Raw genomic sequence first — 12,032 nt, 5'->3', positions numbered from 1 at the left:
AATCTAATAAACTAGTCATATTTAAGTGTTCCCTTATACATACGAAACATTCTTCAGACAAAGGCTTCATGAAGATATCACGTCGTTGATGATCTATGTCTGCAATCTTTATATCAAAAACACCTTATTGCACATAATCAGAAATGGAATGATCTCTTATCTCAATATGCTTAGCCTTTGAATGTTGTATAGGATTTTTAGATAGGTTGATTGCACTAGTTTTGTCACAATATACTGGTATATTGTTTTAAATACTAGAGTAATCTTCCAGCTGATATTATACCCATAACAATTGTGAACGACAACGTGTAGCAAACACATATTCAACTTCAGTTGAAGATAGAGCAATGGAATTTTGTTTCTTGCTTGCCAAAGATATCAAACAATGTCTAATATAGTGACATCCTCCACTTATGTTCTTCCTTTCTACTTTGTCTCTTGCATAGTCTGCATCACAATAACCTACTAACCTGAAATCTTTGTTAGAGATAAGGGGAGCAACATGAAGATAAAGCTTTGAAGCCTTGAAGAGTTTTTTCTTTTTACATGCTCAACTCATTGAGTGAAATTTGTATTGATTGTTGTCTCTTAGTCTATCTATGTGTACATCATGCATCATCATCTAGAGATAGGAAGATTGTTTCTAAAGTTATAAACTTCTTCAGTGCATAAACTCTCTATTTTAATTGATTACCCATTATCCTTAATCGATTACGAAAGTCTTTTGAGAAGCTTGTAGAGAGATCTTTGTTCTGGTTTAATCGATTACCAGTTATCCATAGTCAATTACACAGTTCTGTTGAGACCATGTCTAGTTTTCATGAGTCTCTACTTTAATCGATTACTAGGTTATCATAATCGATTACATTGTTCTTGAAAGTGTTCCCATGAATGATAAAGAAACACTTTAATCGATTAAATCAAGAATCTAACCGATTACATTGTTCTTGAAAGCTTTCTAGGTTTTGAGAAGAATATTTTAATCGATTAAAATGGGAATCTAATCGATTACTTCTTTGAGACAATCGATTACATTGGCAATTTAATCGATCACAAACGATTATAACTATTTTGTCTATAAATAGACACCTTGTGTTCTCACTTTCATGCATTTGAATGAATGAGTTAGACCGAGCTTTTTCAACTCACACACTCTAGTCTTCATTTCTGAAGCGTTCATGGTTAAAGTGAGTTGTTAACATCTTATGAGATCAAGAGGAGATCCATTCAATCAAGCATTGGTTCTTGCATTTGAATAACCAGGTTGTGTCTCTCCTTGACTCAATTTTCATATGTTTTTACATGATACAATAAGGCTTTCTAGTTTGAGCTAACGGTAGGTGTCTCTTAGGCTTTCATTCACAAAGGACCCTAGGGTTGGGTGCTTTAGTCTCTTTTTCTAGGTAGGACCTGAGATTGATTGTGGTTGCTTGTAAGAACTCAAAGTGCATAGTAGAAATCTAATTCAGAATGAATTACATAACTGGAGTAGCTTCTCTATAAATAGAAAGTAAACTAGTATAAATCTTGTTGTTCATTCTTGCTCATTCTTTATCAATTTGTTGAGTTTAAAGATATTTATTTTTTAAAGAACTTTAACATAAGGATATTGTGTATGGGTGATTGATTAGATATTGGTGCTAAATAAAAAGTTTGTGGTCTGATCCTTGGAAGTGAAAGTTTTCAAAACTTTGTTTTTAAGTTTGATTTGTTTTCAAAACCAATTCACCCCCTCTTGGTTTGTGAATTCCATCATCTTTTTCAATTGGTATAATAGCTACATCTTGAAAGTTGCTCAAGATCACAATTTTTCTAAAATAGGCTCTAAACAAATCACTTTCAAAGAGAGTGTTTCTCTCAATCGACCATCATTGTTTGAGGAAGAACATTTTTTGTATTGGCAAAAGAGAATGAAAATATTTATTCAGTCAATTGATCTGGGTGCATGGAATGGTATTGTTAAAGGACTATTCATACCAACTAAAGAAGTCAATGGTGAATTGGTCCCTAAAGAATGGGATGAGATGAAAGATGACAAGAAAAGAAAAGTGAAAAATGATCAAAAACCTAAAAGCATTTTAACTTTTGGTTTATCTTTTGATGAATTTTCCCATACTGCAAGGTGTAAAAGTGAAAAGAAGATATGGAAAATGCTTGAAGTCACTCATGAAGGCACTACGGATGTAAGAAAAGCAAGAAAGCACACTCTTGTATCTGAATATGAAACTTCTCGAATGAAGAATGGTGAAACCATTTTAGAACTTAAAACAAGATTCATCCAAATAGTGAATCACTTGCTTGGTCTTGGGAAAACGTTTGAAGATGATGAGCTAAACACCAAGATCCTCAATTGACTTATAAGAACTTGGGAATCGAAAATCATAGTGGTCAAGGAATCTAAGGACTTGGTATCTATGTCGATGGAAGCTCTTTTCGAAAAATTGCTTGCATAAGATCATGAGTTGATTCAACAATCTCATGCAGAAGATACACAAAAGAAAAAAAAGAAAGGGATTGCACTCAAGGTTAGTTCCACAAAGGAAGATCATAAATAAGGCTCTAGTGATGATGAAGATGTAGAGAATTTGAGCTTGATGGTGAAGAAGTTTGGGAAATCTCAAACGGTCCAAAGATAGAAAATTCTCTAAACCTTCAAAGAAGGTGGAAAGCATTAACAACACCTTCACATGCTTCGAATGCGAGAAGCAAGGCCACATCAAATCAGACTTTCTATCTACCTTAGAAAACAACTTGTTGAAAAAAAGAGGAAAGAATGATAGAAAATAGAAAAAGACCTACATAGCTTGGGAAGACAATGCGTCCAGATCCTCCGATTCTTTTAGTGAAGAAGAAGTTGCAAATGTGTGCTTGAAGGATGATTCAAAGGATGACTCCTCAACCATTGAAGAAATTGAGGTGTTCCTAAAAGCAAGAGACTTACTATGTTACTTGGATAGTGGCTGCTCTAGGCACATGATGGGTGACAAGTCCAGACTTACTGACCTTGTGTTAAAGGAAGGTAGATATGTCACTTTTGGAGACAACAATAAAGGGAAGAATTATAAGAGAAGGGAATATTGGAAATCAACATAAGACACAAATAAAAAATGTTTTGTGTGTTGATGGACTTAAGCACAATCTCTTGAGCATAAGCCAACTATGTGACAAAGGCTTCAAAATTGAATTCAAGAAGAATTGTTGTCTCATTTGTGAAGTAAAAACTAGTGAGGTTGTTCACATAGATGAAGATGTAGGTTTTTAGGATAAGGACATTGCACTTGAAGATGAAACCAAGTTTAATGATCTTGAACAAAGCAAGGAAATCATTGCCACATCTCCTAAAGACCTCCCAAAGGAATGGAGAACTCAAAGAGACCTCTCCTTGGACAACATCATAGGTGAAATATCAAAAGGAGTATGTCCTCGCTTTAGACTTAGGATTTTATGCAATAACATGACATTTGTTTCTCAGATGGAACCTAGAAACATGGATGAAGCATTGTATGATAAGCATTGGTTGTTGGTTATGCATGAAGAACCAAATTAGTTTAAAAGGAATGAAGTGTGGGATTTAATCCCTCAACCCGATTCTCACAAGCCAACCAGAACTAAATAGGTGTTTCGAAACAAGCTTGATGAAGCAGGCATCATAGTTAGGAACAAGGCCAGATTGGTTGCTAAAGGATACAACCAAGAGGAAGGCATTGACTATGATGAGACCTATTCCCCTGTTGCAAGGTTGGAAGCTATTAGGCTATTACTTGTTTTTGCTCGTATTATGGATTTCAGGTTATATCAAATGGATGTGAAGACTGATTTCTCAATGGATACATTGAAGGAGAGATATATGTAGATAAGTTGCTAGGTTTTGTAGACTTTTAACATCCTAATCATGTTTACAAGCTGAAAAAGGTGTTGAATGGTTAAAAAAATCACCTAGATCTTGGTATGAAAGATTGAGCAATTTCTTAATTGGACAATATTTTGGAAGTGGTCAAGTTGATAAAACATTGTTTATCAAGTGATCAAACAACGATTTGTTGCTTGTGCAAATTTATGTTGATGACATAATTTTTTGTGCTACTAATGAAGCTTTGTGCAAAGAATTTTCCAATTCTATGCAGGAAGAATTTGAGATGTCTATGATGGGAGAATTGACTTTCTTCCTTGGACTTCAAGTAAAGCAAATGAAACATGGAACCTTCTTATACCAAACCAAGTATTGTACAAAATTGATTTAGAAATTTAGTATGGAAAAAATGCAAAGAAGCATCGACACCAATGACAACATCCACTTATCTTGACTTGGACGAACAAGGTAATTTAGTAGATGAGTCAAAGTACAGAGGTATGCTTGGTCCACTCCTTTATTTGACTATAAGTCGACCTGATATTATACTTAGTGTTTGCTTGTGTGCAAGATATCAAACTAATCCTAAGGAATCTCACTTAATAGTTGCCAAAAGGATTATTAAGTACCTTAAGGGCATAACCAGTGTTGGTTTGTGGTATCCCAAAGGTACCTTCTTAAGTCTAATTGGCTTTTCAGATTCTGATTTTGCAAGATGCAAGCTAGATAGGAAAAGCACAAGTAAGACATGTCACCTCTTGGGAAGTTCACTTGTATCTTGGAATAGCAAGAAACAAGCCTGTGTAGCACTATCCACTACAGAAGCGGAATACATTGTAACTGGAAGTTGTTGTGCTCAAAGTCTCTGGATGGAACAACAACTTTAAGACTTTGGGGTAAATCTTGATCACATTCCTCTAAAATGTGACAACACAAGTGCTATAAACTTGTCTAAGAATCCGGTCATGCATTCTAGAACTAAACATATAGAGATTAGACATCATTTTCTTAGAGATCATTTATCAAAAGATGATTGTTGCATTGAGTTTGTTGATAATGAACATCAACTAGCTGCAATTTAATATTGTGCTAGAGATAGGTTCTTCTTTATTAAGAATAAGCTGGGTATTCTAGATGGATCTAGCATAGAATGATATTTTGCGTTAGTATGTGATTCTTGATGTATGCTCTTTATGTCTGTCATTTTATGCTTTGAATGCCTCTGTATGTTAATTGTTAGACTTTTGGCAAGTGTATCAATTATCGTCGTAGGTTACAGATTTATAAAAAGAGATCGTCTCCACAGGAACTTGAGTTACTTAAGTCATTCGGATAAATGTTATCAGTTTAATAGTTATGTACAAATTTAATCAAAATATCATGGGTTTGTCTAACTAATGAAAGATAACTAAAGTAACGGAATAGCAGAAATAACAGAAATTACAAAAATAACGGAATTTAGTGCGTTGGAAATACTTAAAATTACAAAACAATAATAACGAATTTAATTAATTCAATAAAAATGTAGGATTGGATTTCATTGTTCATACCTTTGTATCCTAATAAGATTAACATATATGAATCATTTTATAACGTTACTGATGCACACATTAAATTACCCCGAATTGATCCCTTGCACTTGAGAATCCTAAGAATATTTAGCGAATATCAATTTCTCGCATATGAAGTAAATACCCCAACATTACAATCATAATTTTGTGCTATTTGCAATCAAAATGTTATGTTCTATTTCTAGCATTGTAATGTAAAGAGTAAATTCATTCAATTCAAATTCTAAGAATACTTTTCAGTCAAACTTAACATCCAATTTCCTGAAACTAGTGATCAAATAGAATCAAACATTACGAACATAATGGAATCACCAATAATGAGTAGAAAAGGTTCATACATATATAATATCAAAAGAGATAAATGAAGGTATAAAGATTACATCCAATCCTTTGGAAAAACTAGTCAATCAATGCGTAGAGCACAAGATCAACATGAGAAATGATGAAGGATGCGATCCACGGTCACAACTCTATCGCGCCCGGGCTCCACTTTCCACTTCCTTCTTCACTTCCTATGTTTATGCTTTCTCTATGCCTCTGGGGTCCCTTTCTTCTTCCTTGGCATGACTATTGATAGAAAAGACCCAAGAAGTGCAGATAAATTCACCTAGGTGAGCTAAACTCGCCCAAGCGAATTTGTTGCTTAGCTCTGAAGGCACAGACTCGCCCAAGCGAGTTGATTACTTATGCCCGAAGAAACCTGATTAGCCCAAGCGAGCTGGTTGCTAGCCTGGTCAAATGGATGTATGAAATCTTGGAAAAATGACCATTTTGCTCTTCATTTTAACTTGGTCTCTGGATTCAACCATCAAAACCGATAGAATTATGGATGAATCTTTCATACTTAAACAAAAAAATTAGCAAATGTACAATACATATAAACAACTAGATTTAAGGGAAGTTTATAAGAAAACTATTACAATTGAAAGATAAGTGCTAACATTTTAATCCCAAAAATAACTAAAATATGAAACTTATCATTAATATGATGAGATGTGTTTGAAAGTTTTTTTCTTCTGAAAATACATAGTTTGCTATGTTTTCCATGATTTTCACTATTTTAATCGATTATGTGTTCGTTTTAATCAATTACACAATGTTGGTGTGTGTTTATCAATCTTTCAAGTTTCTGTTTTAATCGGTTACCTTATGTTTTAATCGATTTCAACGTATGTTTTTGTGGTTTTATGGTTTAAAGTTTTCTATTTTAATCAATTATTCCTTCGTTTTAATCAATTACTTGCTATGGTTTATAACTTCTTTTGGCTTTGTGTTCTATTTTAATCGATTATGTTATGTCTTAACCAATTATAAAGGCCTTAGAGGGAGTTTCTCTATCAAATTTAATCGATTACACTGCGTTTTAATCGATTACTTATATCAGCTTTTGGTTTTTGGGTGAAAACAAAGGCCAATTTAATCAATTACAATGTAATTTCAATCGATTACTTGCATGTTTTTTGTGTGTTGTAATATGTTACACCTCTTTGCCTTCACCTTATCAACCACAATTATCATTGCATTTACTCCCACAACCCACCTCAGCCAATCAAAATGCTCTAGCCTCTCTTTAAAAGCAAACCTAAACTTATCCACAAATCACGCCAACACATTTTTTTTCAAGTTTTTATTACCAACCCTCTCTGAACCCAAACCTCTTCTTCTCTCAAACCTTCTATCTTCTCTTCAAAATGACGAGTAACCCTTCAAGAGTTGAGAAGAAGGCAAAGTCTTCCAAGAGGAAGCAAGGTGAATGCTCTCATGCTGCTATCAATCACTTGGACACATGGTTCACATATGAAAGTAAGAAGAATGACTACAAGATGATATATGCTTTAAAAAAATGTGAGGGTACCCAAGTATTAGGACTTGGAATGGTTTTCTTAGCAACATTCCCAATCTGCTGCAAGTTCAAGGGCCATCAAAGCTAGTGCAGATGAAATAGACCTTTATCCAGAGCTAGTCAAGGTTTTTTACACTAGTGCACGTGATGACCTTGAAGGTAACCTCTTCTCTACTATTAATGAGGTAGATATGATCATAGGTGTTGTTGTGTGGCAAGAAGTAGCTGGTCTGGGCATGGGTGGAGTCTGCAAGTTTGATGAAACTCCTGATGGTTACAACAAGATGCAGACCTATAGAGGAATGCTTCTTGACCTTGCTAGGATTTTAAAGAATCACCTAGGAGTTGGTGGACTGACTATAGAGGACAAAATGCTAGTCTACCTTATATCCTACATTCTCACACCAAGGTCAAGCAATCATGCTTAGGTTACGGATGATGATCTACAGATTGTTTATGGTCTAAAATCAGATATCAAGATGAATTGGGTATTGCTAATTGAAGACATTATGCTGAAATTTTTTCACCTTGTGGATTATGAGTTTCCTTATGTTGTGCTTGCCTCTAGATTCATTGACTACTTTAAGGTTGATGTCTCTAATGAGATTATGGATTTTACCAAAGCCTCTAGTGAGATTACCAAAAGACATCTCGATAAGTTTGGAATAAGGCATACTGATCATGAATGAATAATGGCTAGAGAGCCTACTACTGGAAATGTTGAAGAGATGGAAGAAGATGATGAAGCTAAAGCTCAACACGAGCCTGCACCTCAATGGACTCCTTTTTAGTCTCTTATGATTTAGAAGATGGATGTTATGATTCACCTCTATCAAGAGCACTTAATCGAAGTTCACAACTCTTTGGAATATATCAATCCCTGACTGAAAACATAGAAACTAGGCTAACTCTTAGTAACATCCTAAGCCCCTCCTAAACCCTAATGAGGATGAAGCTTAGTTGTGTTTTAAATGCTTGTTTCCGCTATTTAGTTGTCCATTTTGATTGTCTTTTTTTTAATTCTATTTCTATTTCTCTAGTCAGTTATGATGTTTTGATTAAGTTTTTACATTTTTTGTTGTATTGATTAAATGATATGAATTAAATGCTATGATATTTTCCTAGTTCACATCATATGTTTGTTTTTTACTATATGAGTGTTTTGACTTTTTGGGCTTATTGAGCCAAAAGGGGGAGAAGTATATTGTATTGTACCACAGTACATTAAGGGTGAAGTATATTCCACTGCATACATATATTTAGTCATTTACTCAACTCTATTATGATGATGATGATATAATTTGACAGTTTTCTTGGCCATAGTGTTCACTTTTTTCAAGTTTATTTCAAGAAAAGTTTCTACTCTAAAGCCTTTCCATATGCACTCAATGGTAATTAGAGTTTGGCATCATCAAAGCCAAAAAAAAGGGAGATTGTTAGAGATAGGGGGAGCAACATGAAGATTAGGCTTTGAATTCTTGAAGAGTTTTGTCTTTTTACATGCCCAACTCATTGAGTGACATTTGTATTGATTGTTGCCTCTTAATCTATCTATGTGTACATCATCCATCATCATTTAGAGATAGGAAGATTGTTTCTAAAGTTAAAAACTTTTTCAGTGCATAAACTCTTTGTTTTAATCAATTGCCCGTTATCCTTAATCGGCTACGCATGTCTTTTGAGAAGCTTGAAGAGAGTTTTTTGTTATGGTTTAATCGATTATCAGTTATCCTTAATCGATTACAATGTTCTATTGATACCGTGTCTTGTTTTCATGAGTCTCTACTTTAATCAATTACATCATTCTTGAAAGTGTTCTCAGGAATGATCAAGAACGCTTCAATCGATTAAATCAAGAATCTAATTGATTACATTGTTCTTGAAAGCTTTTCAGGTTTTGGGAAAAACACTTTAATTGATAAAAATAGGAATCTAATCGATTACTTCTTTGAGATAATCGATTACATTGTGTCGCAACGTGCCCTTCGCGGGCGAGCGAGGGCGAGGCTCACGGGTGCGCTTTCCAAAGGAGGAAAATGCGCGGAGTCGCTACCAATGTTTATTTGTGGGAAACGTCGGAAAAACCGAAGGAAACCGGTCAAAAATGAAAATTCTAAGTTCGGGAGTTGTATTTACGCTTGAGGAAGGTATTAGCACCTCTCACGTTTGTCTCAAAGGACAACAGCCTATTTTTTAGAATTGTGGAATTGTGTTATCTTAACTTTTATTTCTTTTTATTTTTTGAGGTCGACAAAAGCGGGGTTTTTGCTTTTACGTACCCTCCTTTGGAGAGGAAATCAGACCTACGTAGTTCTTTCTTATGCGTGAATCAAGTGGTTTTACTTGAAAGGTGATCATTTTAAGGCGTTGGACCTTAAAAATGATCCATATTACTTGGTAAGAAACAGAAATGATAAACTTTCAAAATCCTATTTTTGTGGACGAGCTTGACTAGGCGAGTTGATTTTAGCCTTAGTTTCACTTTAGTTATTAGTCAATTCAATTAAGAATGAGAAATCCCAAAGAGAAAACGTCCGATTGATTTTTCGCTTTTATTTTACTAAAAGATATTTTTTGATTATTATATTATTATTTTGCCTCTTTTTTGATTTCCAACGTGGTTACGGCACGACCGAACGGTCAGAATTCATTTTAACCAAAATTAACGGATGATACAATTCAAACGATCGGTGGAAATTTATTTTATTTTTAAATTAAGCGAGAAATAACTTAAATAAATGACTTAAGCACGTCAAAAGGGGGTATAAAAAGTAAATGAAAACGAGAATAAAAATACATGAAACAAAATGTGGACCACCACGGGTACATAGAATGAATTGAAAAGCTTGGTTTGAGGTACTTACCCGTTGAAGACTGAAGAAAACGAAGAACGAACGATGAATCTTGAAGAACGGTCGAGAATCTTCGCGTAATTACTCACGGAAACGTTACGGAAGCGCCTCGGCTCGAATTTTTTTCAAGGAACTAATTTTCCTCAGCAATTTCGAGAGAGAGAGAAGTGCCTAAGGGGCTGAACCCTTTTCTTCTTCACTTCTCCCCCTATTTATAGCAAAATAGGGGAGAAGCATGCCGCCCAGCTCGCCTAGGCGAGCAAGGTTGCTTCCTCCAGAAGCAACAGCCTTCTGGAGGAAGGGCCTGGAAGGCCCAAGTGGGCCAGATTGCTATTTGCACCCCCTTTTTACTAAATGCACCCCCTTCTATTTTTTTGATAATTCTTTTTTCCGTAACGTTACGAAACTTTACGAATTTCGTAACGATACTTATTTCCCTTCCGCAAGGTTACGAATCCTTACGGATTATGTATTTACTCTTTTTTAGCTTTCGAAGAAGTTACGGAAACTCACGGATTGCGCAAAAATATCTCTTTTCGACTTCCGCCACATTACGGAATTTCACGGATCGCGCAAGCCTGCTTCCTTTTGATTTTCGAGACGTCTTGGGACTTCATTTATTGTGCAACAAAGGACGCCAAGTACCTCAAAGCGGCTAACCAAAGGTTGCATGTCATCAAGTAATAATCCCCGGACGAAATTAGGGTATGACAGTTGCCCCTCTTTACTTACCTCTCATCGGAGATAAGAGGAAAGCAAAGATAGGACACTGATTTCGTCCATCCTGCCCTTTCCGTGATGACGACTCTCGTCTCTACTCCTTCTCTTTTTTCTGCACAAAACAAAATACAAACAACAACAAGAACAACGAATATAATATACATATACACATATACACATATTTGGCGAAGGAACCAATCCGGAAGACAACAGAATAACGTGTTTCCCAGTCACCAGAGGCTTCGCGCTTGACAATGGAGGACACATGAACAGCGCTAGGCAATAACATTCATGGGGCTCCGTAAAAGGGTGAGAATGGAGGATTGCCTTGAGGGTCTTCACTTAGGCAATCATGAAACACAGCTCCAAACTCGAAAGTGGAGGACACATGAACAGCCCTAAGCAATAACATTCATGTGGCTCCGAAAAAGGGTGAGAATGGAGGATTGCCTTGAGGGTCCTCACTTAGGCAATCATGAAACACAGCTCCAAACTCGAAAATGGAGGACACATGAACAGCGCTAGGCAATAACATTCATGGGGCTCCGAAAAAGGGTGAGAATGGAGGATTGCCTTGAGGGTCCTCACTTAGGCAATCATGAAACACAGCTCCAAACTCGAAAGTGGAGGACACATGAATAGCCCTAAGCAATAACATTCATGTGGCTCCGAAAAAGGGTGAGAATGGAGGATTGCCTTGAGGGTCCTCACTTAGGCAATCATGAAACACAGCTCCAAACTCGAAAATGGAGGACACATGAACAGCCCTAAGCAATAACATTCATGTGGCTCCGAAAAAGGGTGAGAATGGAGGATTTCCTTGAGGGTCCTCACTTAGGCAATTATGAAACACAGCTCCAAACTCGAAAATGGAGGACACATGAACAGCCCTAAGCAATAACATTCATGTGGCTCCGGAAAAGGGTGAGAATGGAGGATTGCCTTGAGGGTCCTCACTTAGGCAATCATGAAACACAGCTCCAAACTCGAAAGTGGAGGACACATGAACAGCCCTAAGCAATAACATTCATGTGGCTCCGAAAAAGGGTGAGAATGGAGGATTTCCTTGAGGGTCCTCACTTAGGCAATCATGAAACACAGCTCCAAACTCGAAAGTGGAGGACACATGAACAGCCCTAAGCAATAACATTCATGTGGCTCCGAAAAAGGGTGAGAATGGAGGATTTCCTTGAGGG

Source organism: Glycine max, chromosome 3 (assembly GCF_000004515.6).
Source record: "Glycine max cultivar Williams 82 chromosome 3, Glycine_max_v4.0, whole genome shotgun sequence".
NCBI lineage: Eukaryota > Viridiplantae > Streptophyta > Magnoliopsida > Fabales > Fabaceae > Glycine > Glycine max.
This window is presented reverse-complemented; position numbering follows the sequence as displayed.